Source organism: Grus americana, chromosome 17, assembly GCF_028858705.1.
Source record: "Grus americana isolate bGruAme1 chromosome 17, bGruAme1.mat, whole genome shotgun sequence".
NCBI lineage: Eukaryota > Metazoa > Chordata > Aves > Gruiformes > Gruidae > Grus > Grus americana.
In genome coordinates, this window is record NC_072868.1 from 739,361 (window position 1) to 758,241 (window position 18,881).

Below are 18,881 nucleotides of genomic sequence, written 5' to 3' on the forward strand. Positions count from 1 at the left end.
GATAATTACAGGCTGTTTGCCCTGGGGATGGGATGAGTTATTTGGTCCAGAGCCACCATGCGCATCCGTCCCCTGTGTGTTCCTGGTGAGGCTGGGGACACCGGTGACACGGGGATCCCCCGGCACGGCTGTTTGCAGCCCACAGCCCCGTCGGCAGAAACCTGTCGCAGCAAACTGTGCTGATCTGTGTCCTGGTGCCGGCACAAGCCCTGGCACGGCAGCCGCTCCCCTTCCCAGGGAGAATAACGTCACGGTGTTAGGAATTTACATCAGACAAGACTCTGAAAATAAATTTCTTCATAATTTTGTGTAATTAAGTAGTAATTCACTTCCTGAGCAGTGCTTAGCCGTGCGGATGCTAAGCAGTATTTCTGGCCGCTGGCTGCTGCGAGGAGAGGCCGCGGCAGAGCTGCCGCGCTCGGGGGTCCCCCGCGGTGGGGACGGCAGCGGGGACCAGAGGGGACGGGGGGGTGGCGGGGGCCAGGCTGCCCCAGGACCCTGCGGATGATAACCGGGATAACCGGTGGGTGCCGGCTCTCCCAGGGCGCTGCTCCGTCCTGACCCCCCCCCCTCGCCGCAGGGTGGGCAGGGACCCCCCGAGCGCCTCTGCAGACGGGGTGGGGTGAAGCTGCGCCCCCCCCCCCCCCCCCAGCTCTGCAACGGGCGGGCAGTGCCCGGCCCCGGGCAGCACCGGCCTGTCCACGGGGGGAGGGGGGGCAGCCCCGGCGGGCGGGGCAGGACCCCCGGGGGATTATTCGGCTTTACCTGGCAGCTGGAGCAAAACCTCCCCGGGAGCGCTGGGGGCGGGCAGCCCCGGCAGCTCAGCACCACGAGCTGTGCCACGCTGGGCACCGCCGGCGGCACCGCGCTCCTGGGGGGGCGGAGTGAAACGGGGAGTCAAAGCGAGAGGCCGTGAGCTGCCTGCGCTGCCTGCGCTGCCTGCGAGCACCAGCCCCGGCTCCCAGCTTCCACAGCACGGGGCGGAGAGGAGCACCCTAATTACTGCCTCTAATTAGGAGAGGAGCAACTCTGCGGGGGCCGCGCAGCCACCTCTGCCCCGCACCGCCCCCCCCCGCCGGCCAGCGAGGCCCCGGGAGCGGGGACGCCCCGGCACAGCCCCGGCACAGGATGAAGCCCCACGCCGGGGGACGCGCCGGTGCTGTCCGGCACCCCTGGACACGGACGTGCTTTCTCCGAGGCGTTTTCAGGATGGCCAGCTTCAAGATTTCCAGCTGAGAACCCCCAAGTGCGGGTTTATGAGTGCGGGGAGGCGGCCCCGACCCGAGCGGCGTTTCGTGGCGGCGGGCAGGAGGGCACCAGGCCGGGGGCCATCCCGGGGGGGCCGGTCCAGGCGGGACCTTGGGCGGCCCCCGGGTCTCCCTGGGGGGCAGGGTGCAACGAGGGGTGCGGAAAGCCCCCCGTCCCCCCCTCCCCCCCCGTCCCAGGCCTAGCAAAGATTGACCCGCCGCCCGATGCAGAGATCTCTGCCCCCGAGTCGGGGCTTTCTCTCTGCACGTCTGCCCTCCAGGGAGGCGCACAGCGGTCACGGGTGGCGAGGAGCCCGTGGTGCCGATGGCCCAGCCCGGCCCGCTGGGTCACAAACCCAGGGCTGCCCGCAGCCCCGGGCCGGCAGAGCAGAGGTGCTGCCGCTCCGGCCACGCGCCGCCTCCTGCGTGGGGCTCCTCGTGGCCGCCCGGGTGGCACTAAAGCTGCCACAGCACGCGGCCACCTCTGAGCTGCCATCGACCGTGACCGCACAAGGACGGCGCGCTCAGGGCACGGGGCACACCGGGGACGGGGCGCACGACGACGGCGCGTCTGCAGGGATGGCGCAGGGGGAGCGGCGGCTGCGAGCTGCTGAGCTGCACCAGCACGGCTGCTCTCCCGGCAGCGCAAGCCCCAGCCCACAGCTGGATGCTGGCTGTAAAAGCCATCAGTGTTTGGAGGGGGGGCAGCAGCTGAGTAGCTAATTTTGGCTCACTGGGTGCCACACGCCAGCCCCCTCCTGCACAGCCACAGGAGCCAGGGTCACCCAGGATCGGGGGGACAGGGAACACCGGGTCACCTTTGGCGAGCGGTGGGGCAAGGTGACGGCTGGGGACACTGTGGAGTCGCAGGGGAGCATGGCCACCTCCTTGCACGGTGTTGCACGGTGTCCTCCTGCGTGTGCTGCAACCCTGGGCTGAGGCTGGGTCCTCCTTCAGGGTCCCTCAGCCTAGAAGGGCACCAGGGGCTCCCCAAAGCACCCTCGCATCCCCAGACCCCCCTCCTGCTCCCCTGGACTTTACCCTTGCCAGAAGCTTGCCGGAAGGTGGCTGCTCCTCGTGCCTCTATTCCTTCCCACCTGCCTGACCAGTCCTGCTGAAAATCTGCACTTTTGCCCCAGAAATACGTGTCTGAAGTTTTTCTTGTTTGCTTTTGCCTTGTCCCCTCCCTGTTTTCCTCCTCCCCCACAAGTGAACTGCTTTGGGCCCAAGTAAATCCTGTCCTTCCTCCTCCGCCACGGTGCTGCCAGTTAGCGCTCCGCGTCTCTGTCCCCCCGTGAGAAGCCCCCAGACAGGCACAAAACGGGGCAAGCGAGGCCCTTCCTTCGTGCCAGCGCTGGGCCCAGTAATGAACCAGTGCTAATTACACCCTCCTGGCTCTGGGTTTTGTTCCTCTTCAGCAGCTGGTGCTTAATGAGCCCTCGGCATGGCCGTGCCCACGTGCTCCCAGCACAGACCGTGGGGACGGGGATGGGGGGCTCGTTGTCCCAAGCCTGGCAGGGCAGGGAGGTGCTGCCAGCAGCCTCGGCCCCTCGACAGGCGCGTTGGGCAGGAGGTGACAGCCCGACCGCCCCCGACTCGGTTTCCCCACCAGTGACACGGCTGATGCCCCAGGCCACGCCACGCACCCGCCAGGGCTGCACGGTGCTGGGGAGCCGTGGGGTGCCTGAGGGGTCTTGGGGTGCCGTCCCAGGGCGCTGCCTGCAGCAGGACCCATGAGGTCCCCACTGGGCTGGGCAGAGGTGACCGCCGGCACAACCCGGCCCCTTGCCCAGTGCTGGGGACAGGCAGCTGCGCAAAAGGCAGTGTTTGGGCAACGGGGGATTTACAGTTCAACCCTCTGCCCACGTGGGGAACTGGAAACATTCAGTGCCATTAATTTCCGCTAAATAATCGTGCTGGTTCGCCAGGGTTTGTAAGACAACAATAAGGAATCAAATTGCTTTAATTCCCCAAGAATTGCTATGACGTCTTCAAAAGGAGTAAATTATTTCATTGCATCAAGAAAAATGAAAATTAGTTTTGCTTTTAGAGAGGAGACTTCCCCATCACATGGCATTTGGCTCCAGAACAGCATTGCCACCCTAAAATATGAGCCCTTAAAAAATTCCCTTATTATTTTCTTCCCTGTTTGTCTTCAGCAGGGACCCTGGCTCAGAGGAAAAGACCACGGGGTGACCCACGGGACCGCTGGAAGCCCAGCCTGAGCCTCTCGTCCCAGCATCCCCCCCCCGGGAAGAGCCCAGCTCCACTCCTGCAGCCCCGGATGCTGTTGGTCCCCTGCCGCCAGCCCGCCCTGCTGCCCCTCACCCCGCTCGTGTCCCCCAGGACCACGGGGACAAAAACTCCCGGGAAAGCTGTGGAAACAGCCCAGCCCGTGGTGGTGCTCGGGGGACTGGGCTCCTCTCCCAGTGGGCCATCATGTCCCAACGGCTTTTTGCTTCTCTGCCAGGTGCTGCGACAAAAGGGAGGTGTCGGCGGCGGGAGGGGGCTCCCTGCGGTGGGATGGGGCTGCCGGTGCCATGACCACGATGTCCCGGGCTTCGGGGGCCGGTTGGCACATCCCGCTCCTGCCGCCCGGCCCTGCTGCGCACACAGCCGAGCCCCGGCCCGAGCCCCGGCCTGCTCCAGCCCAGCAGCTCCCACAAGCTTCTCCGCCGTCCCACCACCAGCCCGGGGATGTCCAGGACCCACACGAGTGCCAGGCACACCAGGGAGTCCAGCGAACGTGTCCCCTGCTGCTGCCTGCCCAGCAGCTGCGTTTGTCTCCAGCCGGATCCAGCAAACAATCCTACGGATGCAGCGGGAGGATATGAGTGCTCCTCGCATTTGTGTTGATGGCTGTTTAATGAGGTAATTTTCCTTCACACTATTGATTTCCCTGGGTTCTGCAGCGAGATGGCTTGCCTCTGGGTAATGACGGCTCAGATGCTCGGAGCAGGGCCCTGCCTGAACTCCGCAGGACGCGCTGGCGCAGCGCAGACAGGAGCATCCCATCGCTCAGGGCTGCTCCGGGCAGGCGGGGGGGGTTGTTTTTCCAAGCCAGTGCTGATGACAAAGCCCGAAGCTCCGGGAGAGGGCTCACACCCTGGGGCAGCATGTCCCGAGCCTGGATGTACACCAGACAGAACGCCCAAGCATCGCCCTGCCGCTGGAATGACCCAAACCCGGCTTTTCCCAGCGCCAGTGCTGAGCCGGGAGTCTGCCGCAGACCGAGATGGGTGCTCCCGTCACACACGCAGGTATGCACACATGCACACATGCACACATGCACACGCATACACACACACGCATACACACACGCAGAGCCCTTTCTTGCACCACTGCCGACTCTGCAGCTGGCACGAAGGTGCCCAGGGGGTCCTGTCCCCCCGGCTGGCCCCGTGCCGTGGCACCTCGTGGGGACGGGCAGTCCCCAGGCAGCGTCACCCCTTCCGCCAGCTGCCTCCAGCAGCTCTGGGCGCTGCTGCATGGAGCCAGACGATGTCCAGAGCCCAGCCTGGGCGCTCGCCGCTCACCTTCCTTCTGCTCTCCTCCCCGGCCACCCTCACTCCAGTTCCTGGCACAACAATGGAAGGAGAAGGGGTGCCAGCCTCGCCAGCCCCAGTGCTGCCCGTGCCCCCCAGCACCGGCTCCGGCACATGGCTCAGCCCCACGTCCGCAGCCCCAAGGAGCCGCAGGTGACCTGGGAGGTGACATTTCCAGCGCAGGCCTTGGGCACAGAGGAGGACTGGGGGTCAGCTCGCCGCATGCTCGCACCCATTGGGGTGCTCAGGACGGATAAACAAAAGGAGCTGGAAGTCTCAGTGCGTGATCAAGATTATGATTTAATTGGCATAACAAAGGCTTGGTGGGCTCAGCCACATGACTGGAATATTAATATGGAAGGATGCAGCTTGTTCTGGAAAGACAGGCAGGGGATTAAGGAGGAATGTGTTGCTTTGTGTGTTAGGGCTGGATGCATCGGGTTTGCAATCCAGGGAGAACCCGGCTGCCATCCTGCCGCCACGGCTGCGCTGTGCACCGAGGGGCTTCGGTGAGCGACCGTCAGGCTTACCCAAAGCCCGGGACGTCGTGGTCATAGAGGGCATCTCTACCTGAGCGGCTGGTGAGGAATCAAGATGGCAGGGACAGGCTGTCCAGCAAATGCTCCCAAGGCGTTAAAAGTGACTTTTTTTTCAGGAAGAGGCGAGGAGAAGAGAAAGGCTCTGGCTTTGCTTCTAACCTCGAGGGCATGGGTGCAGAGGGCAGGGGGAAATAAGCGGGATGAATGCGGCTGAGACATAAAGGAGCTCCTTGTCTGGCAGAGGGAAAGAGCCAGAGCTTGGGACCGAGGAAAGGCACCTCCGGGGATGCCCGGTCCGACACGCTGCTCCGAGCAGGGCCAGTTGGAGTGGCATGCTCAGGGCTTTGTTCAGGTGTGGTTAAAACATCCTCACAGAGAGCCCAAACCTCTGGGAGCCCGGGGCGAGGGGCTGCCCACCCTCACAGGGAAAGGCTTATCCTTACACCAAGTTCCCTGAGCGTGCCGGGGCTCGTCCTGCCCCGGGGCACCCCAAGCGTCCCCCGCTCCTACCCCCCCCCCCATTATCGGCCATTTCTGCTGTCCACATCTCACCAGCCTGGCTGCAAGGAGGCTGCGGCAGGCCGCGCCAGAGGCCACGCCAGAGGCCATGGCAAGATGGAGAGCATCCCGTGTGCTCTCCAAACTACGAGCCTCGTAGCAGGCGGCTGGGGAGCAGCCGGGAAGCAGGCGGGCGGGTTTGTATGTAAATGCATCAGCTTGGAACACAAAATCAAAAAGGCCAAAGGGAAAAGAAAAAGGATTCAGCGAGCAAGGCAATGGGAGCGCGTGGGGAGGAAGGGGACAGGCAAAGCTGGGGCTGACGCTGCGGGGTGGGAAAGGGAAGCCCTCGATGGGGATACTGCGGTGCCGGGGGCACTCACTGCCGCGGTGCATCAGCCTGGAGCAGCGGGGGTGCGCAGTTGGCGCTGGTGAGAGGGACGCGGATCCGCTGGGAGCAGGGCCGGGGAGCTCGGCGAGCCCAGGCCGGCCAGGCCTGGCACCCTCTCTGCAGGGGCAGGCAGAGCCAGCAGCAGGACAGCGCGAAGCAGGAGGGGTGTAGCCGAAATCGGGGGGGCTGGGGCAGCGGAAGGACAACCTTGTGCTGCTCTTTAAAAAGAAAAGAAAACCACAGAGTGCTCAGCACAGCTCCGGTCCCCTGGGAGCACCAGGACACGCAGCGGAGCAGCCCCAGGACCCCGCAGGGCGGCACGCGGAGGAGCAGCCACAGACGCCGACTTCTCACGGGCAAACCGCGCGGCAAAGCCAACCCGACTGTGTCCTTTGACAGAGGAACAGGAATCAGCGTGTGTATATCTTGACGTTTGTGAGGCTTTTGACACAGGTTCCTAAAAGAAGCTCGGAAGCAAGGTGCAGAGCATCTTCAGTCCAACTCCGCTATAACACGAGCGCTTATCCCAGCTCGGATAACCGCCTCTGGGCTGCAGCTGCCAGCAGGTGAGACAACGGGATACAGGGCTTGCAGGCAAAATAGGAAGATAGGAAGAGCGGGAATTACGTGGGAAGGCAGCTTCCTAACCCCAAACTCTCCCTCCATGCCACCCTCACTGACAAATTAGATAAACGGGCTTGGGGAGCAGGACCCCACGCAGCACAGCCCGGCACCAGCAGCATCCCAGCACAACCAGGCCATTGTATAAACAAGAAATGGGAAGCAAGGGAGTAATTTAGGGAGGAAGGACCTGACGTTCTAATAAACCACAGCAGAGCAGGGGGCTAACAGCAGAAAAGGAGCAAACACAGCGCCGGGATGTGTAACCAGGAGAGCTTCAGAGGTGCTGGAGACTGCGCTGCCTTTCTCAGCGGCACGGGGAAGCAGCGGCTGGAGAAAGCAGCTACGTCTGGTCAGTGCCCTTTGGGCCGGCTGGAGAGGATCCAGGGAAGGATGTCAGAGACCTGGAAAACATGACTGGCAAGAAAAACTGGCAAGACATGGGACTGCTTAGTTGGTAAGAGAGAGCGGAGGGGCTGCAGCAACAGGCTGCAGGAATGGGAATGATTCCTGCAACGAGGAAAGGATTAATCTGCCCGTGCTGGATAACGCAAGGATAAGCAGTCTTAAATTAACACCGGGAAATTCAAGGTAGGCGCTGGGAAAAATCTGCCCAGTCATGAGTGGGGAGGGGCTGGAGTCTCCATTGCCGAGGTCTCTAGGAGAGCAGCGTGGTGTTAGCTGGCGTTACCATTAGCTGGTCCCAAAGGTGCCCTCGTTTCTAGGATTTTACCATTTCTGGTAAAATGGAGAACCCTTAATGCATGGGCCTGGCTGGCTTCATGGCCTGTGAGGGAGAAGTTGAACAACTGGGCAGGTCCTGAGAGTAACCCAGAGAGACCCAAAGGGATGAGAGGGTCTGGAGGGACCACGGGGGCAACACCAGTGTCATCCCACAGAGCCACGAGGGAGGTGCTGGGTGCTGGATATCAAACCAGCTTCCCCCAGGAACTGGCAGCGAAGCCAGCGCTGGAGAAGTCACAGGAATGAACCTCCGGGGTAAAGCAAAGCAGGTGAAGCTCATGTGGGCAGCAGCCCCCACGTCACGCTGGGTGCTCAGCAGGAGCCTGGAGAAAGAGGAGCCTGGCGAGAAAACCTGCCTGGAAGCAAAATCAGTTGGATCCAGAAGGAGGAAAATGTGCCGGGAGAGAAAGAGTGTTTAAAGAGCTGAGGCTTGTGTAATTTGAATTTGTGAAATTATTTCTGTCGTCTCCGTCCAGGGGCGGTCATGGCCAGTGGCTCTGCTTTGGTTGCACACACAGGATGAGCAGAGCTCACGGGGGGGGAGCAGGTGATGGATGTTCAGGGACCTGGCTAATGATGAGCAGCATGTTAAGCACCTTTCGCTCTCATTAATTGGAGGGGTGATTAGAAGCATCTATGAGCTGGCAGTGCTGAAGCAACAGGAGCCACAAAACTTGAGCAGAAAACAAGTCCTGGGGGTTTCATTGCAAGCGCTGGGGAACTCCTGCTGGCAAATCTTTCTCCTCCCAGCCAAAGCTGCTGCCCCCAGGCAGCCCTGCGGTTAGGTTTGACCAGGTGAAGACGACGGGTCCTGCCACCATTGTGGCAGTGCCGCTGCGGATGCTGACACAGGCAGAAGGATGCAGCACATCACAGCGACCTGCTCAGCACCTGTCTTCCCAGCCTGGGACCGCAGGTGCAGAATAGCAGCAGCAAAAGCAGATTAAGGCTAAACTCTCCATAGGCAAGAAGTTTCTTGTGTAATTTGTGCCCCATACGTGTCTGTGGGATAAGGTGGGCTGTGACACAGGAAATTCCCAATTCCTAGGAGCACCCCATCTCCACTGCCATCAATCACCTGTGGCAGCAAAGCCCACAAAACTGCTTAACAATCCCAAATAATCCCACAGGACAATTTACAACAGCAATCCTGTAATTTATCTGATAGAAGCTCCTGAGGGCAGGGGAATTTCCTCAAATAACCCCATCCAACCTCCATCCTTGAACAGGGACTTTCCAGCTGAAGGCTGCCTTACCGACTCCCTAGACCAAGGCTGAGGAAACACTGGTCCGCGGGGTCCCTGGGGTCCCCTGCATAGGCTGGAGGTCGACTGCTCCTGCGGCAGGCCGGCAGCGGGGAGCGCAGGCAGGACAACCCTGCAGGCAACGAGCAAAGCCGGGGCCGAGACGCATCTGGGCTGGGGCATCTCCGATCCCACGTGTGGTTCGGCCACCACCTCTGGTACTCACGGAGGAACCCACCACCTCCTTGCTGTCGGCTCCAGCGAACGGTGCCTGACGTACGGGAATTTCAACAAGGGTCATCCCAGGGTGAATCCTGGCGTCCGGGGGTCCTGCGGTGCCCACGGGTCTGAGCAGAGGCGTCCCAGCATCTCACCTGGGTTCAGAGCCACTCTTCAGACATCGCACTGGAAAGTCAGTGCTTTAACCTGACCTGCCACGCCGCTCTTCAAGATGCTGAATTCTGCCTTGATGCTGCCCTTGGTTAATTACTCATGCATGCTTATGGGCTCTGCAGGGTCGTTAAAAATCTGTTCCTTCCCCCTCCGGCTGCCTGCAGGCTCCGTATTTCGCAGGGGCACCGGTGTGCTTCCCAAGGACGTGTGCTGCTGCACCGCAGTGACTCCCTCTCCTTCCTGCTGCGCCGGGTCCGGCTGGGACCCGACCATGGCCACAGCCAGCGGAAAGGGGGTTCCCTGCCCGCTTGCCCTGCCCGCAGCCGGCAGCTTGCTGGGGCAGCCCCAGCCCCTTTCAGGTTTGCTGCCTCGCCAGAGGCACTCGGCTGTTGAGCTCTGCTTCTCCCCCTCTCTGCAGCACGGCAGGGGCTGGGCTGACACCCCCGTCCCAGCGGGACCTGGCGGCTGGACCCGCGTGTCCCCCTTGCCCAGGTCACTTGGGTGTCACTGTCCCCCATCGAGTGCTCCCAAACAAAATCCTCCCAAAAGCCCTTTGTAAACATAGCTGATGATTTCACTGCCGGTGTGACTCTACGGCCTCCATCTCCGCTTCCCGGCTCCTGTCTCTGACGTGGCCCCGGCTCCCCAGCTGCTGAAGAGGGCCTGTGGCTGCAGCCCACGGACTCGGGCACAGGGAGGGCACAAGCAGCAAGTATGTGTCTGCCTCGGGCACGTAACAGCACGGGCAAGGAGGGCTGGGAAATCTTCCTGCGGCCTGTCTGCAGAGCCCTGGTCAAGCCTCGCTGGGTGCTGGGTCCCAGCAGTTCTCCCTGCGCCTTGCACTGGGCTGCGGTCCCATGGATGTCACGCCCCATTTCTGGTGCCAGAGCACAATTTTCGAGCGCCCTTCCCACGGCTCCAGCCTTTGGATATTCAGCATTAGAGAATATCTCCTTCTAGGGCTGATGCAGACAGAGCTGGGTTTAGCCAAAGCGGTTCCCAAACACTGATCTTTGCTTCAGGCAGCGTAAATCTTTGCAAAATCAAAATCACATTTATGACATTCCCAAATCAGCTGTAGGGGGTTTGTTCTAGGGGAGAGACAGACACAGTAAGTTTTGCTCTGAAAGATGTGATTTTATATGACCTCTGGCAATTGCTCCTCAAACCCCACTCTGAACCCCAGGCCAGAGGCCAAGTGGGTCTCCAGCCCCCCAAGGTGGTTCTGCACGGTGTCTGGCTCGCAGACGGGCTCATGCACTGGAGTACAAACCCGACAGCTCACATTAAGCCTTCCGTCAACATCCGAACCACTGGAGGTGGGAGAAGAGCAGAGGCTGAGCAGCCCAACAGCCCCGTCATGCTCAAACTCTGGTCTGAAGTGACGGATTGGCACTCTCTGGTTGTGTTTGTGGTGTGTATGGGGAGAGAATGCTTGAGGATGCTCGAGCTGTCCTGACTGCCAGGCGCAGCGTGCCCGGGCTGGCCACAATCCCTCGCTGTGGCCAGAACACGGTCTGTTCACACCAACGACTCCAGTGCAAGAACCCTGGTGGTTTTGTCCAGGTTTGCATCTGCATGGGCAATCTGTCTTGAGATTTGGGTTCTAGAGAAAAAGGGTGCAGTAAAACCAGAACTGTCTGCTGATGTGCATCTGACAGGGGTTGGTTTATCTATCTTGGAGTCTAAGGTCCAGACTTGGAAACAATCTTGTGCGTCCACTATCAAATCTGCAGGACAGATTCTGGACATCTTCTAGACAAATGTACCCCTCTGCCTTGCTTTACAAATGGATTGTCAAAGAGGGACGGGAGAACTGAGGCTCCTGGTCCTCAGCTCCTGCCGACCTCCATCCAGAGAGCATGGCTGGAGGTCGGACAGAGCAACTTGGTGGTGAAGCTTCCCCTCCAGCCTGGGTCCGGCACTGTGTGGCCAAGCCCCTAGCACAGGAGGACGCATGGTAGAAAGGAGCTGAGGAATCCATCATGCACCTTGTGCTGGGACAACTGTCCACGACAGCCCAGGAAGACTGTTCTGTGAGTAAAAGCTCCAGGGCCCCAGCAAAGCCACCGGCTCGTAAGGAGGCCACAGATAACTGCCGGAGACACACCAACCTCCCAGAACCAACCAGGCAAGGGAAGGACCCCTCTGAGGTGTGCAAACGTACAGATGGCCACCACAAGCAAAGAACTGCTACGTCAGCACTTGAGATTAATTTTCTGAGGTGGACGAAGCCCTGTGTCCCTGTACCCCAAAATCCCCATGGCTAACAGCGGTTAATGGCCCCTCTCACTTTAACAGACCTCTTCGCGCTGCTTCCGGAACCTGCGGAGTGGCTGCCCTGTTCCTGGGTGAGGGCTGCCACCATGGAGAAGAGTCTTCGTCTCCCTGTGCTTGGTGGCACATCAGCTCAAGGGAAACCACGCTTGCTCTGCCTGCCCCTGCCCGCGAGACGGGCAGGAACCCCAGCACCCCAGGCTCAGCAGCGCCCATGCAGGCACCTTTCTTGCAGGCAGCACCAGAGCATCCCTCTGCAAGAGGACAAGTTTAGCTGGGAAACACTTGGCATTTCTTCAGCCTCAAGGGAGCCCTTCCTTTCCCTTGCTGGTGTCTGTCCCTGCGGCGGCAGCATGCCCGGCACGGTGTGCGTGGCTGCCCAAGGGCTGCACAGACCTGCGACACGCTGGCCTGGGCACGCACACCCGCCCGGCCGAATGCGCTGCGGCACTGAGGTGTGCCTGGGTAATCCGTACTGCCACTGAATATTAAGCAGGTATTGGAAATCTCCGGGGCTCCTGTCCAGGAGAAGCGGCACGGGCAGTACTAGCCTGCAGGCACGGCACAGCACTGCGCTGCTGCTCAGCCCGGGCGCTCCTGGGTGGGGAGGCTGCACCTTCTGCTGCAAAATCTGCATCTTGGATAAGTCAATGACGTTTGCAAGAGCGGCATGCACCGTGGGAGGCCTCAGTCCTCGGTGGCAAGCTCAGACCTCGCTGCTCTTTACCCACGTGGGTGCAGAGCTGCGCGCAGTGGCCTGCAGGCGGTCGTTGTGGCGGTGGGTGCTGGTATGCAGCAGCTGCGAGAGCAAAGTCACTACCCCAGTCGTACAGGGGACGTGGCTCAGGACACAGCCACCAACGGTGGGGCAGCCCAGGAGCCTGTGCCCAGCTCCCCGCAGACCTCGGGAGCCCTCAGGACATCTCTGTAGGCAGGAGCACGTCCTGGGTACCACCAGGCCCCAAATGATGCTGCTTCTCCCGGTTCAGGGACGCTGGCCAGGAGAAAGGCGCAGGCACCCAAAGAGCCGATGTCCCGGCAGCAGAGTCGGCTGATCAGCCCCTGCCCTTCCCACTGACGTTCTGTGAAAGACAATGACGTGTATTATGTCTTTAATTTTCTCACTGCTTCCGTTCGCGTTTCTCGCTGTTGCCTAGCTGAGCTGCTGAGAGTAACCCCCTGCATTTGCATTTTGCTTTTCCTGATTCCAGTGAGCATTGCTTTCAAGGTAAGTAGGTAACAGCAACGTGGTTCTCCTGTAAATCAGGGCCACGGTGGATGTGCGTGCCTGTGGTGGACAGCACAGTAGCCTCCACCCGGCACACGGCAGGTAACGATGCAGGTAACGATGCAGGTAACGCTGGCCCCTCCGTGCAGAGCTGGCCGTGCTCCCCAGGAGGAGGCAGGTCCCGCGCGGGCACTGAGGTGCAGGGGGTGTCCGCAGCCCAGAGGAGTTTGCCCAGGGAGACTGTCACAATCCCTCTTTATAGAGGCCAAAACTTGTTGGGTTTTTTTTTTTTATTGTTGTTGTTGTTTGGTGGTTGGTTTTTTCAGGGCAGATCAGGAGGTGGTGATCCCAAAGACTGGGCACAACGATGGTGCTGGCAGCAAGGTTGTGCTCCAGGTGATGCTTGACCCCAGCTCTGTTCAGCTGAGCATCCTGCACTCACGGGGGCTACATCCTGCGCCCAGCAGGATTTGGGAACAGCCAAGCTCGGGACTTATTCCTGCTTTCCAGAGAGGCTGAGGGGGGGTTTCAGTACTGATGTCAAAGGGTGCCAGGGCCACCCAACAACAGAGCTCGGGCTGGCCTCATGAGGCGACCAGGCGGGAGTCGTCCTAGTTTGGGTGCACCACCCAGCCCTGTTTGGGTGTCACTAGTGCAGTGAAATACCAACACTGGGACAGTTTGCTAAATCACCTTGTCCGAAACACAGCAATCCCACTCCGTGACTGATAAAACAGACGTGGCCTGGATTAAGACCGGATTGGTAGATGAGTTTCCATTATAAAAATCATACCTTCTGTCTTTACTGTGTCCAGTTTTGTGGCCCACAAAATTGAGAAGCCAGAGAGGCGCCAGTGACGGATGACCAAGATGGGCACAGGGCCCTTGAATGCAGGTGGAGGAGCTGGGCTGGTTTCTTCTGGTGAAGAGGTACGTAGGAGCTGATCTCCCAGCAGTCTACAAGTACCGGAAGGGTGGTTACAAGGATGGTGGAGTCAAATCCTTCTTGGCGGTGCGTGGCGATACATTGAGGAGCAATAACCACAACGTGACTCCTGGAAGGTTCAGGTGGCATGTTAGGGAAAACCCTGTCCTAGGGAGGATGGCACAGCCTTGGCACAGGTCACCAAGGGGTGGGGGAATCTCTGGCCGTGGAGGGCGTTAAGGGTCCAGCAGGCAGAGCCATGGCTGATCTCACCTTGTGTTGGTCGCCCACATGGTGCAGGGAAGGGACCTCTGGAAATCTCTAACACAACCTCCTGCGGTCCCTTCCCACCAATGCTTCTGCCATTCTATAAGAAAGGTGTTAAATCATCTGCCCAAATGATATTTGCCATGTGAATTCTCACCCGGGAGGGGATTTGTTTGTGTCTTGCTTTACTGTTTCCTAACAACTGGCCCACCTATTTTGCAGGTACAGCAATGAGGGGCTTAACCACCCTTAGGCGTTCTTTTGAGACCAACTGACCAGAAAGTGGTTAATCTGAAAATAAGCTGCTTTGGTTTCCTGGTCATAAAGTACCAGTTAATTCCGCCTTTACAGGCATTCTTCATACGGAGGCCAAGGTGCGGCTCTGCAGACACTTGGTTGGGGCAATCCCAAGCACAACCACAGGCTGGGCAGGGAATGGATTGAGAGCAGCCCTGAGGAGAAGGACTTGGGGGACAGGAAGCTCAACATGACCCAGCAATGTGCACTGGCAGCCCAGAAAGCCACCCGTGTCCTGGGCTGCGTGTCCAGCAGCGTGACCAGCAGGTCGAGGGAGGGGCTTCTGCCCCTCTGCTCTGCTCTGCTGAGACCCCCCTGCAGTGCTGCGTCCAGCTCGGGGGTCCCCAGGACAAGAAGGACATGGAGCTGCTGGAGCGAGTCCAGAGGAGGCCACGGAGATGATCCGAGGGCTGGAGCACCTCTGCCATGGAGACAGGCTGAGAGAGTTGGGGTTGTTCAGCCTGGAGAAGAGAAGGCTGCAGGGAGACCTTAGAGCCCCTTCCAGTCCCTGCAGGGGCTCCAGGAAAGCTGGAGAGGGGCTGGTGACAAGGGCAGGGAGTGACAGGACAAGGGGAATGGCCTGAAGCTGCAGGAGGGGAGATGGAGATGAGATCTGAGGCAGAAATCCTTCCCTGTGAGGGTGCTGAGGCCCTGGCACAGGTTGCCCAGAGAAGCTGTGGCTGCCCCTGGCTCCCTGGCAGTGTTCAAGGCCAGGTTGGATGGGCCTTTGGGCAACCTGGGCTAGTGGAGGGTGTCCCTGCCCATGGCAGGGGGTGGCACTGGATGGGCTGTGAAGTCCCTTCCACCCCAAACCAGTCTGGGATTCTGGGATTCCATACAGCAAAGGATGGCGTTGGTTGGCCAAAGGTTGACCAGAGCAGGATGAAAACAAAAAGATCAGCTACAGGCATGGCTGGTGGCTAAAGAAGGAGAGAAGTAGGCAGGACTAGAGAAAGGGGAAGGCAGTGGGGAGGAATACTTCACACATGTTCATAGAATCACAGAATTACGTTGACCTTCTATTAAGCAGAAAAAGAATCTGAACCTGGGAGGCAGGAGATGAGACTTACATGAGATCTCAGCAGCATCCACCAGTGCCATCTGTGAGCAAGGAGCCAGGCTGAGGGAGGAAACTGGGTGGAGGGGGAGGAGGTGGGTTGGAGCAAGTGTGTGGTGGGCTGACCCAGGCTGGAGGCCAGGTGTCCCCCAAAGCCGCTCTGTCACTGCCCTCCACAGCTGGGCACGGGAGAGAAAATACACCCAAAGGCTCCTGGGTCCAGATAAGGACGGGGAGATCACTCAGCAATTATGAGCAAAACAGACTCGACTTAGAAAAAAAATTCATCCCATTTATTACCAAGCAAAACAGAGTAGAGCAATGAGAAATAAACCCAAATCTTAAAACACCTCCCCCCACCTCTCCCTTCTTCCCAGGCTCAACTTTGCCCCCCCATTTCTCTCCCTCCTCCTCCCAGCGGCACAGCTGGACGGGGAATGGGGGTTGTGGTCAGTTCATCACACGGTGTCTCTGCCGCTCCTTCCTCCTCAGGGGAGGACTCCTCACACTCTGCCCCTGCTCCAGTGTGGGCTCCCTCCCATGGGAAACAGTCCTTCACCAACTGCTCCAGCGTGGGTCCCCCACGGGGTCACAAGTCCTGCCAACAAACCTGCCCTGGCGTGGGCTCCTCTCTCCACGGGGCCACAGGTCCTGCCAGGAGCTTGCTCCAGCGTGGGCTTCCCATGGGCCACAGCCTCCTTCAGGTGCCTCCACCTGCTCCGGCGTGGGGTCCTCCACGGGCTGCAGGTGGAATCTCTACACCCCCTCATCCTTCCTCCATGGGCTGCAGGGGGACAGCCTGCTTCACCATGGCCTTCACCACGGGCTGCAGGGGGATCTCTGCTCTGGTGCCTGGAGCACCTCCTGCCCCTCCTTCTGCACTGACCTGGGTGTCTGCAGAGTTTCTTACATCTTCTCACTCCTCTCTCCGGCTGCACAGGTTGGTTTTGGTTTTTTTTTTTTCCCCTTTCTTAAGTCTGTTATCCTGCCACCACCATCACTGATGGGCTCAGCCTTGGGCAGTGGAGGGTCCATCTTGGAGCTGGCTGGCATCGGCTTTATCAGGCATGGGGGAAGCTTCTAGCAGCTTCTCACAGAATCCACCCCTGTACCCCCCCCCCCCCCCACTACCAAAACCTTGCCAGGCAGACCCAAAACAAAGTGAGAAAAGATAAAGGGGAATGCTGCAGAGAAGGAAGTCCTGCCTCGGTGGGAAGAGCACAGTGGTATACTGGTCTGTGCAGGGGGCCTGAAGGAGGCACGGATGGGGTTGGCGTAGCTCGTGACAGACGTGTCCCTTGGCGGTGCCCTCTGGGTTGGACCTACAGGTGTCCAGTGACAGGTACCCCCAGAGCACACCAGCACTGCCCAGCGCTGCTGGCTGCTCCCTGCCCAGGAGCCCTCCCTGAGCAGCAGAAGAGCTTATAGCCAAGAGGACAGCAGCTGGGGAAAGCCGGGAGGCGTAAAGAGAATGTGCCAGCCGGACGGCACAGGGCATCAGCACCAGCTGGTGCTGAACAAGTCAGGATTTCAGGGGCAGGGCTGTGCCAGCATCCCCTGGGGCCCAGCCAGCGGGATGGCTGCACAAGGACCGTACCGCGTCGTCCCGAGTCTCAGCAGAGGCAAGTAGCTCTAGCAGAGTTTCCTTTCAGTGCCGGAGCATCTCTGCAGCAGCTGGGAGGATGGGGTGGCCCTGGCCCCGGCCCCCTCCCGAGCAGGCAGGCGGGCAGCTCACGGCCCCCAGCACAACAGGCACCACCGGCGGTGCTGGCCCCCGGGGCGAGGGTGCTGCTGGTCTGGCTGCCGCCGTGCCGAGCTGGCGGAAGGACTGTGGCTGCTGTGCCAAGCCCCCAAGCGCTGCGGGAGCAGGGCCAGCCGCCCCGAGGCCCGGCGGTGAGGTTCCCGACAGAAACCCCAGCTCGGCCCGCTGGTCCCTGCCCTGGCCGGACCCGGTCCCGGTCCTTGCCGAGCTTGTCCCCGCACAGGCGGCTCACGCCCCGAGCCTGCCCCCAACGAGCCTCCGGGGCTCCCCTCGGGGCCCGGCACTCCCCCTCCGCTCAGGCCGGCGGCCCGCCGGAGCCGCCCCCGCGCTCTCCCGGCCCTTTCTAAGCGGGGCCGCCCCCGGGCGCCTTCGCACCTCTCGAGGCCTACGGCGACGCGAGGCGCGGGCCCGGGGACACGCACAGCCGCCCGGCATGCCCCGCGTCAGGCGGCGCGGCGGGCGGTATCGGTGAGGGCCCGGCGGGCCCAGGGCCGTTCACATCCGGGGAACGAGCAGCGGGCGCGGGCGGGGCGGCGGCGGCGGCGGGGGGCGGGGGACGGCGCGCGGGGGCGGCGGCGCGGCCAATCGCCGCCGCGCTCTCATCGGTGCAAACAGGAGCACAATGGAGCGAGCGGCGGGCGCGCTGCAGCCAAGCTTGGCGCGAGCGCCGCGCGGCTGACGGGCCGGCCTGCCAATGGGCGCCGGCGCGCGGCGGCGGGCAGCCAATGGGCGCGGGGCGGGGGCGTGCCCGGGCGAGGTTAGGGTGTCCTTGCAGGGTGCTGGGCTAAACTTCACCAAATAATAGCTGTTTGTATTTGGGCGGCCGAGGAGCCATTTTAGGTAAGTTCTGCCCCGAACTTTTGGGTTCGCCCGCCCGGCGCGGCCGGGGGCGGCGGCGGGGCGGGGGGCGGCGGCGGGGCCGCGCCGGGGCGGCGCTATGAATGAACTCGGCGGCGCGGGCCGCGGGGCGGGCAGCGGGGCCGGGGCGGCCGCCGGCCCTGTCATGGCTCCGGCCGCGGGGCCGGGCCGGGCCGGCCGCGGGGGAGGGGCGGCGGCGCCCCCCCCCCCCGGGTCCCTCCATGGTGGCCCTTCCCCGTTCCGCGGGGCCGGCGGCGGCGGCCCGGGGGGGGCTGCGGCCCCTCTCGCCGGCCCTACCTGCCGCTCGCCCCCGGCCCGTCGGGCGCGGGGAAGGCCGGGCCGGGCCGGTAGCTCGGGGCCCGCCGTCCCCCGCAGCTGCGGCGGCCCCGGGGTGTGCGGGGGGCCGGGGGCGGAGGCGGGGCGGGCTCCCTCCCTCCCCCCCCCCCTCCCCGGCGCTGCGCGGAGGCTCCTCCCGGCCGGGAAGGGGGGAGCGAGGCCCCCCCCCGGCCCCGCACCGAGCTGCGCGACCGCAGCGGCGGGTGGGATGCGGGGTGCCGGGGGCCTGCCCGCGGGGCGCAGCTTTCCGCCGTCATTCCGGCCGCAGTGCTCAAGAAAATCGATAATTAAGTCTTTAAACTTCGCGGGCGGGGGCGAAGCGGGTCCCTTTGCGGGCGGGAGGCCCCGGGGCGCGGGTTTCCTGCTGCCCGGCCCCTGCCGAGCAAGGGCACCCGGGGCGGTGGGAAGGGGGGGTCGGTTAAAGGGCCGTTCGCTCCGCTCCGGGCGACGGGCTCGTCCCTGGCATCGGCGGATCCGTCCCGCTTCGCCCCCTGCCCGGCGCGGAGCAGACGTGGATCTGTTGTGACATTGCAGCCATGTCACAACAGAGAGGCATCACAGTCACGTTGGAGTCGCGTCTCGTTCACGCTGCAGTCATCTCGCCGTAGTCACCCCGCGCAGCCTTGCGTCCGTTGTGTGTTGGTGGCTGCGT

The 18,881-nt window shown here is 61.8% G+C and overlaps 1 protein-coding gene across 2 annotated transcripts in view; it reads left to right on the forward strand.

Moving 5' to 3' along the window:
• The first annotated feature begins 17,679 nt into the window (after positions 1–17,679).
• CHD6 (chromodomain helicase DNA binding protein 6) overlaps positions 17,680–18,881 on the forward strand; it is a 90,808-nt gene continuing 89,606 nt past the window's right edge. The window contains exon 1 of one of the 2 annotated variants that reach the window (XM_054845814.1): positions 17,680–17,875. The gene's annotated coding sequence lies outside the window, so the exon portion shown is untranslated. The remainder of the gene's footprint in view (positions 17,876–18,881) is intronic. The other variant, XM_054845816.1, reaches the window with a different exon arrangement.